Genomic DNA, 11,731 nt, shown 5'->3' with positions numbered 1-11,731 from the left:
GAGGGGAAGTGACCCTTAGTTTGCAGTGGGCTGTGGAAGGGGGAACTCCTGGGCTTGCGGTAGGCTGTGTGGCGTGGGGGCGGGAATCCCGGCTCGCGAGGGGCTTGAGGTGGAAAGGGATCCTGGGCTTTCGGGGAGCGGAGCGGAGAATCCCGGCTAGTGTTGGGGAGGGAGGAAGGATCGCTGGTTGGAGGTGGGCGGGGAGCTGCGGCGGGTGGGGGTGCGGAAATCTCGGGCTCGCGGTGGCTGGGGGTGGGGGTAGGGGTGGGCCGTGACTAGCACTGGACGGGGGCGGGGGGAGCCCGGACAGGAGGTGAGCGCGAGTTCCTGCAGGCCCACCCACCCCAGTTAGCGGCGCACAGAGGCGTATCTCCCCCGCGCGCAGACCCCTCGGGCCCCGCCGGGTTAGAACTGAGCGGGTAGTGAAAGGCAAGCCCCTCGGCCAGCCGCCGCCAGGGCTGGGGGCCGAGCCGAGAGGTCCGTCCCCCGCCGCCCGCGTCGGACCCGCCCTGGCCGCGGGAGGCGCGCGGCCGCCGGGTGTGAACGGCGGCGGTTTCTGCGGTCTGGCCCGCGGCCCGCTGGAAAACCAGCCTGAACTTGATCCCGAGCGCGTCTAACTGAGGTCATGGGAAGCGGGAGGGCGGAGGCGCCGGGGGCTGGGCAGAATGGGAGCCCTGAGCCCGGCGAGGGGCGGAGGAAGGGAGGGAGGGAGCGGGAAGCGGGGAACTCCCAGCCGGTCCCCAGCGCGGGGTCGCCGAGTGCCCCCTGCGGCTCCGCCACGCCCGCCCGACTGCCGCGCAGCTGACTGTCGGAGTTGGAAATCGGGCTTAGCGCCTACGCACACTGCACCTAGACGAGCGCCAGCTGCACTCGGGAACCGGCACCCCGTCCCCCGACTCCAGCCCGAACCCCACCTCGGCACTCACCGCCGCCTCCGGGCCTGCTGTTTCAGCTTCCAGTCCCAAGCCGCAGGTCTCCTTCCCACACCTTTAAGATCTGCCCCGCAGCCGCCTCCCTACCTTCCAACCTTCCTCCCGCCAGCAAAGCCGGTGCCCTCGGCCAAGTACCCGTTCGCAGCCTGTTATCAAGTCCTAGAGAGAATTTCTCCAAAATATTTCCCGAATCCTGCGGCCAAGGGCCCGAGTTCCCGCCCCTCCATCTTCCGTCTGGATGCCTGCAGACTTCTCCCTGGATTTCTAGTCTTTAGCCTCTTCCCCTTCCTAATCTATTTTCAACACCAATTTCCCCCCAAAGCGTGTTAAAGCACACAGGGACCTCGGTGATTGTAAACCTCATATTTCCCCTGTTACTCAGGTTAAGCATGCTTGGGCTGGGGAATAAAAACTGAGGGCTTGGGCTCACGTTTATTGAGCAAGACTTCCTATACACGTCATTGTTAAACACTTCAGATGGATATTCTCATTCAACTGCCAACAATCCTTCCGGGTAGGTATTATCAGGTATTATTCTATCTCTGCTTTGTAGAATAAGAAATTGAGACACAGAGCAGCAGAGGCAATATGGAACCAGGCAGTCTGCCCTTGAGTCTGTTTCTCTACCACCGCAGTGCTCTTCTGCAGAAACCTTGACCTTCCCAACGGTGATGGAATGACCCACAGTACCAGCTGTATCCTGGGGGCCAGGTGGCAGCAAACCATCTGTTAACAGCAGTACTAAATGGATGGGGCAGGTGGATGTCAGGTAAGGTTTGATCTGGAATGCCTCAGAGGCCCCATTGCTCTTCCACCAGCCTTTAGTGGATTAGTGGTCTGAATTTCTGGACCTGGACAAGTTAGAACCATCTCCACATTTATCTCCCCCTCCTGTGCTCACCTGACAGCTTTCTCTATTATCCTCAGTCAGCTCCTCTTGCTTGGGAGCATCCTGGAGACACCACAGGTGTCCCACCCACAGGGAGGACTAGCAACATATTCCTCATTCTCCCACAAACACAGGCATCACTAGTGTCCTCTCATCCCCAGCCCCTGCCAAGCATCAGCCTGTGGCCACTTCCTTTGCATATAAATGAGGCCATGTCTGGGCTGCCTTTGTCCTGGGTGGGGGTTGGATTTTCATCACTAATTAGTGGCTGGGAAATCAGGAGTCAGCAGTAGTCCCCTTTCCAGGACCCACCCTGCCCCCATTTCCTGCCTGGGAATTAGGGTGATTCCTCCCCACCCATCCTTCCATGACCTGGGTAAGATGGGCAGAGGCTCCAGGTCAACAGTGAACAGGGACTATGTGATTAGCATTTGCCCTAGTGAATCCCTGTGTTTTAATTCTGTGACCTTATCTGTTGTGTAATGCTTATGCTGTCTTTTCCTTCCTGGAATACATACCCTATCAGCAGCTTTATTGCTTTTTTTTTTACAGAGTTTTTAATTAATTTGGGGGTATACATCCATAAAATGAAATTCAAACGGTACAAAAAAGCATACAGTTTCCCTCCTTCTCAACCAGGAGCAAGCTTTTCCATCCCTAACTGTTAGCAGCTTCCTGTATGTCTTTTTCAGAAATAGTCCACACATGTGTAAACACGTGTCATTTCTTTTAACTGCATTTTTGATGTCTTTTTGTATTAACACCTAAAAAGTATACTAATTGATGCTTTGGGAAAAAAATCAGCACAGTTTCAGCATGGAGCCCTGAGATTCTCAGCTTGGAGCTTGTATCCTGTGGCCTAAGCTCTATTCTCAAATGGGGCTGCAGCAGGAATGAGGAGGCGTCCACCTCCAATAGAGGCTGAAAGGTTTTCCCAGTCTCCTCTGGGGCCAGAACAAAAAATACAGCAGGATGTGCAACATACAAGGTTTGGAAAGACTTAATCATGATAGGAGGGTTTGCTAGGTGCTGGAATCTAAGAACCCCTGGATGTCCATCAAATGAAAGAGTAACCAGAGATCCTAACCAAACAAGGGTGGCTTTCTCTTTTCTCAAGACGAATTTTACTATTTTTCTGGTGAGGGGTGTTTTCATATTGGCATTTATCTACAAAGATGGTCTAAAGTTGGGTCCTTCCTAACTTTACCTCTTTTAAACACTAATTGCTTACCAAAAGTGAACCAAAGCACCCCCTATGAAATGCTACTAACTTATTGCTCCAGTAGCCAAATGATTCAACTCCTGTGCCATAGTCTGGTCACATCATAAACAGAGGCAGAGCTGCATACACCATGCAACCAAAGCTTTCCTTTCACTGGCCAGAGTCCCTATATCAGTACCTTTTTCCCTTCCATTCTTTTTTTTCCCCCTTCCTTCCTTCCAGCACCTTGGTGGAGGCACTGGTGACTGGGAAGAGGAGAAGATATAAGCAGAGGGTATGAAGGGAAGTGAGAGACGAACATTATTTGAAATCTGCCTCATCAGTCTGGTCATTCAGGAGAGAACTCTCTTGGCTTTCTAGATGGGATGGGGTGGCCCATGACCTCACACAGCAGATCGCTACCTCCTTCTTGAATGTTTTGCTCCCTTCCTTGCAGGCTGTTCTCCTGGCTGTCCTTGCACATCTATCTGTCGTTATACCTCTGTCAGTCTTGCCCTGGTAGGCTCCTGTTTTTCAGCTTGTCCTTTCCATGTCCTGCCAGGCTGCCTTGAACCTGGGGTTAGTCTCATACCAGACGATCTCCATTCATTGCCATGCTTGTGACCAGTCTATGTGGGGGTGATTGCCAACCTTCAGTGCCACCCCCGACTCTCTCCTGAGTTTCACACGCACACCCAGCTGCTCTGGTGTGACCATAGTGCCTTGAGCGATCCACGGGCAACTCGTGTCCAAAGTGGACTTCTTCATCTCCAGCTCTGTACTCATCTTGCTCCTGTGTTTAACTCCCAACTCAGTGATTTCACCATCAATCTTCAACCTTATTTCCCAAATCTGAGTGCCATCTTTTTCACTGGTTGTCTCCATTTCTCTCAATTACTGTGTTTACTCAGAAACCAAGTCTTAACATTTCTTGACTCTACCTCCTCCTTTCGAATTTCCTACCACTGTCCTAATGCTTCAACCATTGCAGTGCCTCCACGTCTTTCACTTCTTAAGTCTTCTAGAAAAATCTATAGATCCGTCTGGTAGAACTCTTTTGATTGCAGTGGCACAAACTGACTTAACCAAAAAGAAGAATTATTGATGTGAGGCTGGTTTCAGGACTGGCTTGATATGGAAACTCAATGGCCATCACTGAGGCCCAGGGCCTCCTTCTCACCACTCAGGTCTACCCTTCTTCCAAAGCTGGCTTCATCCTCAGACTGCATGCAGTGGCAAAGTGGCAACAGAAACTCCAGCTTGCGTGCTGCCAACTCCAAGTCCTGTAGGAAGGAGCCAGGCCTAAGTCATGTGTTCCCTCTGGTCTGGGAGAGTAGCTCCTGACCTCATGGACTGAACGTGGTGGCGGCATGGAATGGAGCCAGTTGGTGGGAGTAGTGTGAACCGACAGTAAGCAACCAAAACACATCAGAAGCCCACCACACATCTGACCCTATTATTCCTCTACATAGAATTTTCCAACAACTCTCTGAGTCAGACTTTAACAATCAAAACCTTGTCGAGGTGATTTGACTTCTGTCGATACACAATTTTAGTCATTGTGGAGCTTTTTCACTTTGTTTGCATTGATAGTTTCATCAGTAATCTTGAATAAGAGTTGAATTTTTTTTAAGATTTTATTTTTAAGTCATCTCTCCACCCAACATGGGGCTCAAACTTACAACACTGAGATCAAGAGTCATATGCTCTACCAACTAAGCCAACCAGATGCCCCAAGATTTGAATTTTAAAACTGATCATTTGGATTTCTCTCTTGACTTGCAAGGGAACCCTGAGCAATGCATGAGACCATGCCTCTGGGAGCCCTGGGGAGAGGGAGAGTGGACTTCCAGTTAGGAGCCTGTCAGGAAGACAGACCCCGCCCCATACTTTAATAGAGACAGCTAAATATAGTGAATTGGTTGAACAGGTGTTGGAGGGCTGAAAGACTCTAAAAAGAGACACACAGAGAATCACTGAAGAAAGCAGCTGGCATTCCCGAGGAACAAAGGGAAGAAGGCAGCATCTTAGAACCCAGGTCCTAGAAGCCTGGAGAAGGGGCCCTGAGGAGTTGGAACCAGACCTCAGTGCCAGCTGGCACTGGAGCTTTGGAAGCTCGGAGGTAGACTTCCCCAGGACTGGGCTCACGTCTCTGAAGTGGACCTCCCTGCCAGCAGGTGCTGGCCTCCCTGAGGGAGGGGATAAGGCAGACCCCAGGAGTGAGGAGAGCAAACTGGAAAACTGGAACCCCCAACCACTGTTGGGGTCACAGTCGACTGTTGTGGGGTGATGCTGACAGGAACAGGAACAAACAGAAGGGGACAGGTCCTGCAGCCTCCCTCTGGTGCCCCCTATTGGCAGAGCCCAAAGGGCGACCCGCATAATGGAGGGTTGGGAGTCCTGTGGAGGAGAGCGGATGGGGTGGATTGGGAGCTTAATACCTGGCACAGGGGAGAAGAGGGTAGAGGGAGGAGATTGGGAGCAGGATCATGAGGAGGGGAAGAGACAGAGCTGTGGGAGCGGGTGGGAGAGTTCCCCCACCTCAGTCACCTCTTCTGGGCTGCAGAAGGCACAGAAGAGAAACCCTCAAGACATAGGGCAGCATCAAAGCCCTTCTCCTTCCACCTCACAGCCCGGACTTAGTGACACACGCCACACACATGAACACACCATGCACACACACCACATACACATACAGCACACACACATATACCACACCACACCACACACACACACACACACACACACACACACACCATACCTACATATACCATCCACCACAGACACATGCATACCATACTTTTGCTCATGAGATTCTTTAGCTCAGGTCCAGTTCTCTAGCAGCAGTTCCAGGACTAGATGCGTTCCGCACGTGACATATTAAAGAAGTGCACCAGAGTAGATGGGTCATGGAGGGAGAGAAGCCCGGAGGAAAGAAGGGGAAGCCAAACAAGGGCATGATTTCAGGCTACATCTCCTAAGAGTAGGCTCAGCCTGATTCTGCTGGGGACTCTGGAGGGTCAGTTGTGCCCAGAGTCATCCCAATCTGATGCCTGGGAGACTGGATTTCAGATCTTGCTCCTGGGAGTCAGTCACAAGTGTCCGGGAGCTCCGGAAATGCCACATGTGCGCCGCCATCCTCCTGGCCTGGTAACTGCTAACCAGTGGCCAGTCCTGCAGTTCCATACCAGGTTAGGATGGGTGGTCATTCCGAGTTGCCACGAATAGAAGGTCTTTCCTTCCTTCCTTCCTTCCTTCCTTCCTTCCTTCCTTCCTTCCTTCCTTCTCCTTCCTTCCTTCCTTCCTTCCTAGTCACCTTCCATTCCTAACATTTGTGAGCCCTGAGTCAGATTGCACATGGCGGCCCCAGCCTGCAGCCTGCCCTCCTCCTCTCCCCGCTCATGACTCACGGAGAAGGGCCTTGCCTGCAATGGTGTAGACATCCCAGCTGTGTCCATATAACTCCACAGCTCCACCAAATGCCTGCCCTTTGTCCATCCCTTTTCAAAGCCCGGCTGCTCCCTCCTTTTCTTCTATGAGCTACGTTGAACAGTTCCAATAAATACATCTTTCTGAGTCAAATTGCCCAGGGAAAGGTCTGTTGCTCTCAGCTGCAAGACTGGCTGACACACAAGTGGGGAAAAGTCAGTGGAGGGGTCCTAGTACCAAACTGGAAATTTCCCAAATGGCCCTTAACATTTGAATGGATAAATAAGTTGGGGTGTGTACACGCAATGGGATACTGTATAGCAGTAAGAAGCAACTGTTTTCTACCATATGCAATGATATGCATGAATTTTGCAAATATAATTAGAAAAAAATGATGAATCCATATATGTGAAGTTAAAAAACAGACAAAACTAACCTGTGCACCATCACGATGTTGCCGTAGGAAATGGAAGGGACACAAGAAGGACTTCCAACTGCTGGTAATGTTCTCTTTTTTTTATCTGGGTGCTGGTTTCCTGGGTCTATTCAGCTTATGAACATTCATGAGCTGTACCTTATGCAATTCCCTGAAAACACGTTATACTTCAATAAAAGTTGGGGAGAGGTGATGTCAGAAAAGATCTTTCCCCACTGAGTATTCCATTGGCAAAACCACCCAAAGGAAACATGGCAGTTTCGGGACCTGTAGAAATAGAACGATGCCCTAGTTGTCTTAGCTCATTCCAAGTATGTAAGGTTCTCTCACATTTGTGTAAACTTCTACATTTCTATGCATGTCAAAGCGTCATTCTGTCTTGATCATGTTTTCTACTGCCTGTGCTTTATGATACTTTGACATCTTGGGAACCTGGGGACCAACCAAGCAAGGGACTGCCCTTCCCAGAATTAGCTATTTTCTGCAGATAGCAAACAACTTGCCTGCATGTCTAAATATGCAAACTACCCCCTCCGGAACCTAGACTCCAAACCACCTCTTCTTTCTGGCTTTTACAGTCTGGGAGGCACTACAGGCAATATTCCTGGTGCTAGACAATGAGGGACCACCCTCATGACTCAGAGTCTGCAGAAATTATGCACACTAGCCAATCCTAAATCTGCTCAGCTGCTTAGCCTGCTCACTGACTCCTTCCCCTTGAAAACCACAGTAAAGACTCATGCCCATGCTTCCTCCTCTCTCCTTCTGCCTCCTGTTGGATAACTGCTATTCCCCTAGGTCTCCCTGCATGGTGTTGTGCTGTGCCTCCTGTTTCTAGGAACCTGTGAGTATAGGCTTCATCCTTCATGACAGTCATTTCTGCGTATCTTACCAACCTGATAAATACAAACCCTGGGTATGTTTTAAAGTATATCCATTCATTCCACAGTGTTTCTGTACTGTTTTAGATGCTAGGGATAGAACCATGACCATGCAAATAAGGTCCCTGCTCTCCTGGACCTCATGTCCAGAGGGACAGACATAATAAACAAGCAAAGAAATAAATATTTCCAGATAGCGTTAAGTGGTGTAAATGAAAGATGCCAGGGTGGGTCATTTTATGTTGTTCTGTCTGTTTTGTTTGTTTTGTTTTTTTGTTGCTTTTTGAGCAAGACTGGTCAGGGAAGATGTCCCCAAGGAGATGACACTCAAGTCAAGGCCTCAATTGTTGCTTGTATACCAAGGGCACCCAGAGATCCGTGCTGGGTGTTTGGAGGCATCCAAAATAACCAGAATGAGGTATCTCTCGCCAATGCCTATCCAGAACACACCATCTCCCTTTCTCAACAAGCAAAGCAGGGTTTGAATCCAAGAGAAAATAATTTCCCGGCATCAGCAAAATCCACAGCCTACTCCAATCAAGTTGCCTTCTAAATGCTAGAAAGCTGAGGTGTCCAAGTGCCGGGACCCAGGGGATGGTTTGGCTGCATGCCAGAACCCTTCGGGCAGCAACCAGCTTGCGTATGTATTTATATAACTGGTTGCAAAGAAAAAGTAAGCGTACAGATTCCTGAGCCCTCTTCGCTCCGCATCCCTGAGGACCCACCGCCTAGTTCAGTTTTGCAGTAACATAAGCCTTCCCTGCTCACTGCAGACCTGCCCCCCTGCCTGCTGTCCCAAGACCTGGTCTGGGAGCTCTTTATCTGGGCCTATTCCGGGAGCGGCTGGTTGGTCATCCTCCATCCACATTAACTGCACACAGGCATTCCACCATTTTTTTTTATTAGATCCAGCTTACTGTGGACAAGATTAGAATCATATTAGGGTAGAAAAACTAAATCACAGGCCCCCGGCTGAGCAGTGGCACATCATGGGTCACTGGGGTAGCATGGATTTGTCTGGAGGCCTGCCCCTGAGCTCTGTATGTGCCTGGAGGCGGGGGGTGGGGGACAATGGTGGCAGCTTGCACACGCCCCTTCCTCAGAGCTCCTGGGCTGGACCCAGCTACCCCGCCACTGGGAACCTTCTACACACACCTTGAGCTCCGAGGCCAGCATTCCTTCATCAAGAAAAGACCAGGGACCCCAGATCTGAAAAGTCACTCCCCCCCCCCCCCGCCCCATGTCTCCCACCAGATCCTCCAGGAAAGAGCAAATTCATCTCATTTGGTACAACTTGAGCTGAGCGAGTCCTGCTTTGTTAAAACAGAAGTTACACTGAGCACCTCGCTCAGCCTTTTTTTCTCAGCCTGGTCTCTCCGCATAGGTGTGCCTGCGACAGCTCCTTCAGGGGACATTTCTTGTGAACCCCAGTCTGGTCTGGCTCTGTCATTTCAACCGGCTTTGTTTATCTTTGTCTCTGAGATTCTGAGAGTTTGTCTCTTGCCATATATCTCCCTGATGGGTTTGTTTGGGTATTTATACAAATGCAGCCCTTCAGCTTTAATAGCTGTCCTGGGGGAGCCTTTTTATCTGTCAGTAACGTCATGCTCCAGGGCAATGAAAACCCAAAAAGACCCTGTCTTACCTTGGGGCAGTTAAAACCAGCTGAAATCTCACCAAAAGCCTGGGGATGGCAGAGCCAAAGACAGCTCCAGAGTGGGCAAGAGACAATGCTGGCCATCTCTAAAATGCCTTTGTCTTCCACAGACTCCATCAGACCCTTGATGGCCTGTGAAAAGGTCCATTCTCAAATTCTCAAGGCTCCCAGCTGGCTTAAAAATGTCAACAAAGAATCTTTCTACTTATCAAGTATTTTATTTCCCCATTTAAGCAAGAAGTCTGCAGAGAAGAGGGCCCAAGCTCCCGTTTAATCTAAGAACCAGGACTCAAGGGTTTCATGTTGGCAATTTAGTAACCTGTATGCGTAGACGCTTCTTTGGATAAATCAAAGCTTCCATGGAAAGTGTCTAAACCCTATAAAAGTAATTTATTTGCTTATCCACCAAATTATAATATTCATTTTGTTTGTGTAAACCCGCCAGTCGCCAGTCATTAATATGAACCACAAGAAACTGTTTCAAGTAGGATTTCATTCCAGGCATAGTTTCCAGTTTGAATCTGACATATTATACCTGGGAGGATTGCAGGAAACCATAAATAATTCCTAATTCCTCCATTAGATCTATGTATAATATAAAGATTTTTTGCTGTTTAAAAAAAGCAAAAAAACAAAAAACACTGTCACCAGGAGGCTGGGAACTAGGCCTCCAGGAAGGACAGCTGGCCTCAGAATGACAATGCCCCTTCTTGTAGGCATCATGAAGTAAGAGAGGCCCTTTCTGTCTATGGTCGTTCAGTAGTCACTCAAAAACCTATTCTGAGTTGGGCACACAGTTCGAATCCAGGCTCCCAGAGCAGGATCTTGGCCAGCACCGGCTGGCAGCGAGTGGGTTTCTCCCACAGGATGGGGAGGGAGGCCCAGGAAGAAGCCAAGAAGGAGCCAGCGGTCACACGGGTTGTGGTGACCGGCTCGGCCCAGTCAGCAACCTGCACATTGGAAAGCACATCAGAAAGCTGGCCCAAAGCCTCTCTCTATCCTCCCAGGTTGAAAGGAAAGACAAAATCTTCCGAGCACTTCATGACGACCGGTTCATGCCAACAGGTCCTGTTGTCTGATGCCACCACCTGCCAGCTTTGAAGGACCCCCAGATCATTCCAGCTTGCTAATGTATCTGGAGAAGGAACCAGGGGAGACCCAGAAACACATGCTAGAGGCCAGAGGATCTTCCAGCCACATTTGAGGAGTGCCCACTTGCCTGAAGCTTCCCTCATGTGGCCCATCACAGTGCCTGACCTCTTACTTTACAGCGTCTTACATTTTTGTCAATGCCAAGGAGGCTCATTTCCCCATGATTAATCACACATGTGGCAATGGTGAGGCCTAGACTTTCAGAGGCTTCCTTGGCCTTTAACACACAAACAAGAATTAGGTGGGTGGGACACGGGGGCAAAGGCACTGCAATCAAGAGAAGGTGCCAGGGCGCTGGATGGGATGGCAGATCCATCACAGGATGAGGATCCGTGAGGCCGGGCAGGGGCATCGCTGGAGCCCAGGGGGCTCCGTGTGCCCAGCTAAGGGGGTTGAGATTTCCCTTAAAGCAAGTATGAAACAACTGAAAATCTTTGCCCAAGACAGACAGACACAAGGTTAGCCTTGCTGTTTAGTAAAGTGCACTCTGGTCAACGTTGAGAATGTGTGGAAGAGGGGTCAGAGTGCAAGCAGGCAAACCAGTAAGGAATGGAGGTGAACCTGACCTAGGCCAGTGCTTCTGGAGGCATCTGTAGTGTGCAGTGTTTTGGTCCCAATTCTTGGATAGATACTTTTATAAAATGAATTATCTGAAAAATGTGATTTTAAAATACATACAAAATATAAGCCCTAATATTTTATCAAAAAAATTTTTTAATTGAGATAAAACACACATAAAATTTACCATTGTAATCGTTTTTAAGTATCCATTTCAGTAGGGGCACCTGGGTGGCTCAGTCGGTTGAGCATCCAGCTCTTAATCTCAGCTCAGGTCATGATCTCACAGCTTGTGAGTTCGAGCCCAGCATAGGGCTCTGCGCTGATGCATGGAGCATGCTTAGGATTCTCTCTCTCTCTCTCTCTCTCTCTCTGCCCCCCCCACCCCCCGCTCACGCGTGCTGTCCCTAAGAAATAAACTTAAAACAATATTTAAAAGTATACAGTTCAGTAGAGTTCAGTATAGCCACATTGCTGGGCAGACAATCTCTGGAAATTTTCCATCTGGCCAAACTGAAACTACCCATTAAACAGCAGCTCCCCACCCCTCCACCAGCCCCTGACAGCCACTCTCCCCTCTGCCTCTGTGACTTTGA

The 11,731-nt window shown here is 49.8% G+C and overlaps 1 long non-coding RNA gene across 2 annotated transcripts; it reads left to right on the top strand.

The window, feature by feature from the left end:
• Positions 1-287: 287 nt before the first annotated feature.
• On the top strand, positions 288-9,835 carry LOC106971465 (uncharacterized). 2 transcript variants are annotated; one of them, XR_008291203.1, is made up of 5 exons: positions 288-622; positions 1,410-1,446; positions 1,568-1,701; positions 6,915-6,951; positions 9,536-9,835. It is a non-coding gene; the product is annotated as an uncharacterized LOC106971465 (long non-coding RNA). The 2 variants fall into 2 exon arrangements; XR_001429667.3 differs by having other exon boundaries at positions 289-622; positions 1,315-1,446.
• The last annotated feature ends 1,896 nt before the right edge of the window (positions 9,836-11,731 follow it).

Source organism: Acinonyx jubatus, chromosome D4 (assembly GCF_027475565.1).
Source record: "Acinonyx jubatus isolate Ajub_Pintada_27869175 chromosome D4, VMU_Ajub_asm_v1.0, whole genome shotgun sequence".
In the NCBI taxonomy this organism is placed as follows: Eukaryota; Metazoa; Chordata; class Mammalia; order Carnivora; family Felidae; genus Acinonyx; species Acinonyx jubatus.
The sequence above is the reverse complement of the archived record's forward strand: the minus strand, read 5'-3'. Positions and strand labels throughout refer to the sequence as shown.